At 38.8% G+C, this 9743-nt stretch overlaps 1 protein-coding gene and 1 long non-coding RNA gene across 2 annotated transcripts in view; both read left to right on the top strand.

The window, feature by feature from the left end:
* LOC145722724 (uncharacterized) overlaps positions 1-4181 on the top strand; it is an 8816-nt gene extending 4635 nt beyond the window's left edge. Inside the window, exon 2 of the long non-coding RNA XR_014147201.1 lies at positions 1284-4181. This is a non-coding gene — a long non-coding RNA (uncharacterized LOC145722724). The remainder of the gene's footprint in view (positions 1-1283) is intronic.
* The window catches only part of NDFIP1 (Nedd4 family interacting protein 1), a 52136-nt gene that overhangs the window by 7070 nt on the left and 35323 nt on the right, over positions 1-9743 (top strand). The gene's annotated exons all lie outside the window — the stretch shown is intronic.

Here is a 9743-nt window from a genome sequence, read left to right as displayed (position 1 = left end):
TTTCTGCACAGGATAGTTGTCTCATCCTATTAATTTATTTATTCAGTGATATCAGGATGGACTCATTTATTTTATTCTTTGGGTTATAATCCAGTACTAATTTATTTTGTGGCTCAGATATTTGCAGTTTTGGCCATTGGAACTCTTTCAGTTGGCACTTGTGTCCCTCTAACATAATTCCATCATTTTGGGTTTTTTGAAGCACTTCCTTCCTTTCTGGCATGAGGCTCATTGTGAATATTTCCTGTCCCATCCCGGAATCAGCTATTTCTCCAAGGAGCCTGGTTCCTTTTATTGGACAGTGATACTAGAAACCAAGATCTGTGCACATTGCTACTAGGGGGCCATTGTTACTAGGCCTTCTAAGTTAACAGAGTAAAGAAATAGATGTGTGTATAATGTATCTATAAGTATTTCTATATGTAATCACCTGTATCTATATGAAACTAACCAACTCTAACCAATTACTACATGGATCACTGTAGCCTCCTGCCCTGGCCTGTCTGGAAACTCCCACTTTAGCAGTGAGAAATCTTGCTCCCACCACCCACCATCCATTTACTTAATTCTTCAATTCTAACATACGTGTGTAGTGGTATCAGAATTGGTAACCTACACCTCTGTGAGAAACACTTTTATCAACTAAAGGACAGGGCATTTATACAGTTTCTTTTGCTGTTAGACTTACAGACTCTATTAGTTTCCAAAGTTGCTTAGGTACTTAGGTCAGCACCTTTCCCCTCACCTTCTTTAGTGGGGTTGTTTGATACATTTATAATAGTTAGGTTGTTAAGAAAAATGGTAGGAGTGATTACTCTTTTTTCCCAAAGTTTCTGTTAATAATCATGTTTTGCTTTTTAAAAAATTCATGTAACAAACTTACTTGGAAATAGTTTCAACTTACAAGTTTCAAGTATAGAATAAAGTAACACCCATATATTTATTGCTCACAGTCACCTCAAACATTAAGGTCTGATTAACAATGAAATACAGTGCTATAAAAATTGAAAGCACTATAGGTAAAGCCCAAGTCCCTTTAACCTCACAATCCTTTCTCTATAGAATTCTATGCTTATTTTGCAATTTACTTTGTTATTAAATTATTTTTAAGTTATTTTGTCCTTGTGAAATTTAAATGAGATTTTATGGACTAGGGAATCAGGAATGTGGTGTTCTTAGTATTTTGAAGCTCTCGTTTTAGGAGTTTTATTTTATAGCATCCAGACTTTTCATATAACTTTACGTTAATAAGCAAGGTTGTTGTTTTTTTTTTTTTTTTACAGTAATCTCTGTACCCAGCGTGGGGCTTGCACTCAAAACCCCGAGATCAAGAATTGCATGCTCTACCAATTGAGCCAACCAGGTGTCCCAATAAGCAGTTTTTGAAGCTTGTAATGTAGACTTCAGTATCTGGAAGGTTCACTTTGGACATTAAGTAGAGACTGATTCAGGAGAAGGTAAAAGGACTTTATTAAAACATCTAATCAGTAATAGTCCAGCTTCTGTCATGAAGTAAGAGGTTATGTGACTGTAGGTGAGAATTTTAATCTCCTTCTAGCCTTATTTTCTCTTTTGTAAAATGAAGTAGTTGGACTATATCACTTTGACTCCTTCCAGCTTATAGTTGTTTTGTATGTAGAAGCTGGTGGCTTTGATCCAAAGAGATGGCATTCTCTTGATGATTTAGCAAACTTCTTTCGTGATGAATAATTATTTTTAAAAGTGATGTCATTAAATATAGATGGTGAGTTTATGCTAAAAGATAAAAGAAATTATGCATTGTTCAAAAATATAGAAAATGTCTCCTTAATAGTATATTTTAAAAAAAATGGGTCACTGAGTACAGAATACCATTTTGTCATTTTTCAGTACTAGTTTTAAGTCTTTCCCTTCTTGTCAGCTTCAAACATTATATATCATAGCAAAAAATTAATAATGCTTTTAGAAATCAGGAAAAGTAATAATTACAACTTTTTCAAATACATTTTTTTAGAGGGGGTGGGGCAGAGGGAAGGGGAGAGAGAGAATCCCAAGCAGGCTCCATGCCCAGCATTGAGCCTGACATGGGGCTCGATCCCACGACCCTGAGATTTACAACCCAATCCGAAGTCAAGAGTGGGACGCTTAACTGACTGAGCCACCCAGGCATCCCAATAAACTTTATTTTTTTTAGAGCAGTTTTAGGTTCACAAAATCATCACCCACTGTCATATAATTTTATTACTTCATGATAGAAGCTGGACTATTACTGGTTAGATGGGTTTTTTTGTTTGTTTGTTTGTTTTTAAAGATTTTATTTTTAAGTAACCTCTATACCCAGTGTGGGGCTGGAACTCACAACCCCAAGATCTAGAGTCACACACTCCACCAACTGGGCCAGCCGGGTGCCCCTGATGAGATGTTTTAATAAAGTCCTTGTAAAAGTGAGAAAATAGTAATTTTAAAAGTTCTGTAGCTTTTTTTTTTTAATTAAGCTGGCTCTTTGAGTTCTAGTATTCTCATTCACTGCTTTTAGTAGTTACATTTTCACAAGTTTTGAAATTCTCATGTAACTCTTGAAACAGAATAAGAAGTTTGATTTGAGGGTAATGTGCAGTTGAGCATCTTATACATGATTGATGGTTGATACTAGAGTCTTTTCAGCAGTTTGTCCTCTTGTAGCTGAATTGCGTTTTCAGATGTAGTATTTTAAACTGTGTTTAAAATCAGTTCTCCTCAGTCATGTATGTGAGGGTAGGCAGCATTAATTATCTTTGACATGTTGACCCAGTTTCATTTTAGGTGGCTAAGTGAGGTGATCAGAGTTTTGTGATCTTGTGAGTTTCACAGCCAGCTTGCCACCTTTCAGCTGTGGCCAAAATGACCAGCTGAGTAGAAGGGGAGAAAGTTTATGGGGGGCATGAAAGGTAATCATTGGCATATTATATTAGCATCTGCTATTATTTGGAAGGTTAAAATATCTTTTCATGTATCAGGTTTAATGTAATCCAAATGCCATTTTAAGTTTAATTTCTCATTTCAGTGAAATATTAAAGTAAGAATCTGTAACTGTGTTTAAAAGGATCTCAACAATTACTGGGGCATACCTTCTTTTTTATTGTTATGTTAATCACCATACATTACATCATTAGTTTTTGATGTAGTGTTCCATGATTCATTGTTTGCGTATAACACCCAGTGCTCCGTGCAGTATGTGCCCTCTTTAATACCCATCACCGGGCTAACCCATCCTCCCACCCCCCTCCCTTCTAGAACCCTCAGTTTGTTTCTCAGAGTCCATAGTCTCTCATGGTTCATCTCCCCCTCCGATTTCCCCCTCTTCATTCTTCCTGGGGCATACCTTCTAACACTGATTTTGTATTTCTCTTAGCAGATTGCTTTATTATTTAATTGTCCCTGGTTAATGCTGTAGTTATTTCTGAGAAAGGAACTTTTTTTTTCCCTTTAAAAAATTAAGACTGGGTGCCTGGGTGGCTCAGTTGGTTAAGCGACTGCCTTCGGCTCAGGTCATGATCCTCGAGTCCCGGGATCGAGTCCCACATCGGGCTCCCTGCTCGGCGGGGAGTCTGCTTCTCCCTCTGACCCTCCTCCCTCTCATGCTCTCTGTCTCTCATTCTCTCTCTCGCAAATAAATACAATCTAAAAAAAATAAAAAATAAATTAAAAAATAAAAAATTAAGACTGACTTTCAGATACTGCAGTGGTACTACAAAAGGTTATTTAATGAAGGAAAATTCCACCATGCAGTTAGTGAAAAGGTTATTCAATTATTTGTATTTGCTCAAAAGTCTAGAAGGATAGCTGAAAGATCAGATTGGTGGTTTTTATTTTCTTCTCTATATTTTTGCCTGTTGAGTGATTCAAGAGAATGTATTATAGTCTTGATATAGTACTAATTAATACAGAGAATGAGATTGTAGATAAAAGACATCATTTTAAGATGGAAGAGCTCACCTGGCTCCAGGTAGGAAGCTTCTGAGAGGATGAAACTTAGCTTGGCCTTGAAGGATGAGCAAGATGTAGTGAGGGAGACAAAGATTTGGGGGAAGGAGTGGACTCTCATGACTTGTTGTTTCCAATGGGAAATGTGTTTCAGGGCCAGGGCCTAGAGTGCATCACCCTCTCTGGTCTGGAGGCCTCCTCTTACTCGTCCTCTCCCTGGAATGCTCTTTCCCTCTTAGCCCCCCATCTTAGTTTAGGTAGTCTGTCTTAAGGGGAGTTTGAGTAACCCCCCCCCCCATTAGGTTAGTTTCCCCTGACCATAGTGAGATTCCTTTTTTGTGACACATTTTGTAATCACATTTTATCTTTTTTAACTTTCAGTTTAGTTTTTATATCAAAATTATACATGCATATAGGTTAGCGTCAAATCTTACAGGCTTATTACTAAACACAGTAGTCTCCTGTTTACTTGCCTGCTTCTTAGCTCTTTTAGCTGTTTCTTTTACTGTTTTGTTATTATCCTTGTAGCTAAAGAACATTTTATAGTGTGCTACTTCTTGATTTTTCAGTTTTCACTGTTGAAAAAAAATTGACTTCACCGCTATGGGGTGTAAGGATTTGTCTTTTACCTCCCTCCCACAGTCGCGTATACTCCTACTTCCTGTCTCTTCACTTTTCTGATATAGTTGTATCCATTTTGTGGTTAGATCAATATTCAGCATTTACAATAATTGAAAGTAATAAATACTGTTCACAGCTGAGATATTTGGTATTCTGTGGTTTCTTGTCCTTGCCTGAACAGTACTTTATTTTCCCTGAAGTTAATAATTATTTTGGGGGGGTGGGGAGATGGGTAAAATAGTGATGGGGATTAAGGAGTGCACTTGTGATGAGCACGGGGTCATGTATGGAAGTGTTGAATCACTATATTGTACTCTTGAAACTAATACTACACTGTATGTTAACTCTACTGGAATTAAAATAAATTTTAAAAAGTAATTATTTCTTGTTTTCTTAATTTCTGTGTACATATCATAAATTGCTAATAGCACTAATTCATCTTCAGGCTCTTAACTAATACAACCTCATAGTTTTTTTGATATGTTCAGATACATCAGGTATTTTATTGATATCATTGAGGGTGGGAAGGGGTCTTTCCTGGCCTTTTGACCCATTCTAGAAGATTGCTCCCAAGGTCTGCTGTTCAGTTGTCATCCTGGGGGTTTCCTTTCCCAGGGTTTTTAATTGAAGCCCCTTTCCTTGATTCAGTTTTCTCTCTTGGTTTATTGCCTCGTTTTCCTAGAACACAGCCTTCAGTATCTTTCTGAGGAAGAATGCATGGGAAGTTAAGCCCTCCCCCCCTTTTTTGAGACTTTGTACATTGAAGACTCTTTTATGTTACTTAGACTTTTGGTCTAGAAACATTTTCTTTAGAATTTTGAAGGCATTTACTCCATTGCCTTCTAAGTTCAACTGTTTTGCTTTTAGGAAGCATGAAGTCAGTTTTGGTGTCTGATTCTTCAAATGGGGCCTACTTTCTCTAGCTCTCGGTCTCGTACTCTCGGAAGTTTTTAGGAGCTTCTTTTTGTTTCTAGTATTCTTAAATACTGTGTTGTACCTTGAGAGCTACTTTCATCCATTGTGCCAGGCATTCAGGGGGGGTCCTTTTGGTCTGGAAGCCCATGACCATCAGTTCTGGTAAATTTTAAAAAGTTTTTGTGTCCAGGGGCGCCTGGGTGGCTCAGTCGTTAAGCGTCTGCCTTCGGCTCAGGTCATGATTCCAGGTCCTGGGATCGAGCCCCACATCGGGCTCCCTGCTCGGCGGGAGGCCTGCTTCTCCCTCTCCCACTCCCACTGCTTGTATTCCCTCTCTTGCTGTGTCTCTCTCTGTCAAATAAATAAATAAAATCTTTAAAAAAAAAAAAAAAGTTTTTGTGTCCAAACTGTGGAGAGAGTCCAGATGTCCTTCGACTGATGAATGGATAAAGAAGAGGTGGTATATATACACAATGCAATATTACTCAGCCATCAAAAAGAATGAAATCTTGCCATTTGCAAAGACGTGGATGGAGCTAGAGTATATTATGCTAAGCGAAATAAGTCAGTCAGAGAAAGACAAATACTGTATGATTTCACTCATATGTAGAATTTAAGAAACAAAACAGATGAACATATGTGATGGGGGAAGAGAGAAACTATAAGAGATTCTGAATGATAGAGAACAAACTGAGGTGTGATGGAAGGAGGTGGGTGGGGGGTGGGCATTAAGGAGGGCACTTGTTGTGAGAGCACTGGGTGTTATATGTAAATGATGAATCACTCATTTCTACTCCTGAAACCAACATTGCACTATATATTAACTAACTAGAATTTAAATAAAAACTTGAAAAGAAAAAAAATAAGTTTTTGTTTGATTTTTCTCTGCTTTGGTTTTTTTTTCTCCTCTCTTTGGATCTAGAACCTCTTGTACTGATTTAAAAATTATTTAGCCTCGTCTCATATATTTCATCTTTGTCTTTTTTTTCTACTTTCTGTGAGATTTCTCAATTTTAATCTTCTTTTAAAAGTTTTATTTATTTATCTCTGCCTAACAGGGGGCTCAAACTTATGACCCCAAGATTAAGAGTCACGTGCTCTTCCAACTGAGCCAGCCAAGCGCCCCGAGATTTCTCAATTTTAGATTCTTTTTGATAAATTTTTAATCTGTTAGTTTTAATTTTCAAAACTCTCTAATCCCCCCTTTTTTCTTTATAGCACACCATCCTTGTTTTATGGTTCTGATTTTTTTCTCCTCTGAGATTATTGAAAACTTTTTCCTTTCTTTAAGTTTTCATCTTCCTGCCTACTTGTTTCCTCCACATTGCATGTATTCTCTTTGTTTTGGTCTTTTATGACCTTTAGAAGCTTTCATTAGGTGTGTGGTGATCTTCGCCTGCTTGGTTCAGAGTGTACAACCAGTAAAGCCGTTTGGAAGCTCAGTATGCTTGATGGAGTTTATTGCTTTGAGTGACAGTGTCATTAGGTCTATTCTCTTGGGTTGCTGCATTTCCCAGAGAATAGGCCTGGTGCTAGTAGGAAGGGAGCTGAATGGGAGGAAGAAGGCTGGGAGAGCTCAACATTTAGTACATAAGCGTCTCACTTCATCACTCTTTTCTGATATGCTACCCTTTCTCCTAAACTGTGTCTCCAGCCCAAAACTCTGTTTTACACTCTCCAGAAAATAAATTTCTAGTCCTCTAATGGGGATCTTGGGAGCTGTGTGTTTCTGGCTGCGTCTACAACCTTTCTGCTTTTAAATCTCATTGTCATTCCTACTTCCACCAGTACCTGCTGCCACTGCTTGAGCCTTTTGAGGATATAGTGCAAGACAGATTGCTTTTCTGCCTTCTGGGTTAGGCTTCAGTTTTCCTGGGTCTGCTGTGGTAGTTGGCACCTGTCATCCTGCTTCTGGCTTTCAGGATTTTACTGCTGCTTCCTTTCCCGGCGCTCGGCTCTGTAGTTTTTTGCCTTAGAATTAAAACTTTACTGACATTTACATTTAAGATGGTTTTGGAAGGGATAAGAAGTACATGTGTGTGTTTAGTCTTTAAGTGGAGTATTAAAATTGCACTTAATTCCTTTGATTATCTTTTCTTTGATAAACTTCAGACTTAGGCTAAAAACACCAGTCACCTTTACTGTTGAGTCCTTTACCCCACACCAGTCATGGCCTAACTTGTTCATTGAGTGGTGTTAAATTAATCTAGCAGTTAAACACTTGCATAATGGAACATTCTGTGATGGTGGAATGGAGGGAAAGATATGTAATGCTTAATGCATCTCTCTGTTTCTCGGCTCTCATTGTTCTTGGAGGAGAAGGGGACCTCATGATCAAACCTAAGTTAAGGCAGACTCTCTCGAATACCTTTTCCCATCCATAATCTCTGCCCTCGTATGCTCTCCTCCAGGCATAATAATAATACAGTAATAAGCAAGCATAGCTTTTGGAACTTCTCAGCCTGAGAGAGTTCTGGTTGTTCACGGGGCTAGCAGAGCCAAGCAGGCTGCAGTCAGCACTAGTCCCTGGCTTCTAGGCATGTCTGTCACTTTTGGTATCTGGACTTTGACTTTACTGTGTTTTTAATGTAGAATATTCCATTTCTTGGATATACCATTTGGTTGTTTTTATTTTTATTTTTTAAAATATTATTTATTTATTTATTTGACAGAGAGAGAGAGTACAAACAGGGGGAGTGGCAGGGAGAGGGAGAAGCAGGCTCCCCACTGAGCAGGGAGCCTGATGTGGGGCTCGATCCCAGGACCCTGAGATCATGATCTGACCTGAAGGCAGATGCTTATCCGACTGAGCCACCTAGGTGCCCCTTTATTTATTTTTTTTAAACTTTTTTTTTCCTTTAATATTTTATTTCTCCATTTGAGAGAGAAAGAGAGCACGGCAGGGTGGGCCGGGGTGGGGAGCACAGAGGGAGAGGGAGAAGCAGACTCTCCGCTGAGCAGGGAGTCCAACTCAGGGCTTGATCCTAGGATCCCAGGACAATGGGATCACAACCCAAGCCAAAGGCAGACGCCCAACCAACTGAACCACCCAGGTGCCCCCATTTGGTTGTTTTTGGAAGAAAAAAACATTCTAGGAATGACAGTGTGATTAAAATAGTGATTTTTCTTCATATGTACCACCTTTATTGAACACCTGTTTATACCTAGTGTACTGTGCTAAGTGTTACAGGTTGAATACCAAATGTTAAACGTTTCTTATTTCTCAGGAGATAAACGTTGAAGAAGTCTGTTTCTCCTTTATGTTTCTTAAGCTTTTGTTGCCATTTATTTGAATATTGGTAATTATAGAATCATAATGTTCTTTTTTTTTTAAAGATTTTATTTATTTATTTGACAGAGAGAGACACAGCGAGAGAGAGAACACAAGCAGGGGGAGTGGGAGAGGGAGAAGCAGGCTCCCCACTGAGCAAGGAGCCCAATGTGGGGCTCAATCCCAGGACCCTGGGATCGTGACCTGAGCCGAAGGCAGACACCCAACGACTGAGCCACCCAGGCGCCCATCATAATGTTCTTTTAATTTTTGTTATGAAATACACAATACATATACAAGGAATACATGTAATGCGTAAGTTTATAAAGCCTGCAAATAAATCAAACACCTTTGAGTTTATAATCCAGGTCACAGCAATCTTCTGAAAGTTTCTTTTGTTTCTCGCACCTCCCTTGCTTTTGGATCAGTCAGTAAGAAAGAGTAAGCTTTGTCTTTGTTGCTTTGTAAAGCCTGGTTTCTCATCAGTTTTCTTCATGTTTATGTGCTCCTGGTGCTAAGTAGTCATAGGGATGCCACCGGCTGCTGATGCTCACTCACGGACCTGTCACCACTGTCCCTTCCACAGATTCGGCACTCATCTGCATGTGGCTGCATGCCTTGCCTGTACATGTATTTGGTAATTTGTAAAGTAATGTGAATACTTGAGATAAATGTGAACTGGTAGGTTAAGATGGCATTAAGATAAGCCACCGCTTTTTCAGGTAGATTTCTGTTAAAGCTACACCTCCATGCCTGCTTTAGTCAGCATGTGCTAAGAAAGTACCCCTGATGTGCCACTCACTGTGCAGTGCTGAGGTGAATACAGTGATGAACCATGCAAAGGTCCCTGTCTGCGTCATGGATACTCTTCCAGTCTCCTTTTCTGCCCTTCCTGAATTGTTAGTAAAGTATAATTTACGTACAGAACCATACACAAATCATAAATTGCACAGCTTAGTGTTCAAAAGGTGAACATGCACTTCTAACTAGTACC

Source organism: Leptonychotes weddellii, chromosome 7 (genome assembly GCF_054177405.1).
Source record: "Leptonychotes weddellii isolate Sample4059 chromosome 7, ASM5417740v2, whole genome shotgun sequence".
Classification (NCBI taxonomy): Eukaryota; Metazoa; Chordata; class Mammalia; order Carnivora; family Phocidae; genus Leptonychotes; species Leptonychotes weddellii.
The sequence above is the reverse complement of the archived record's forward strand: the minus strand, read 5'-3'. Positions and strand labels throughout refer to the sequence as shown.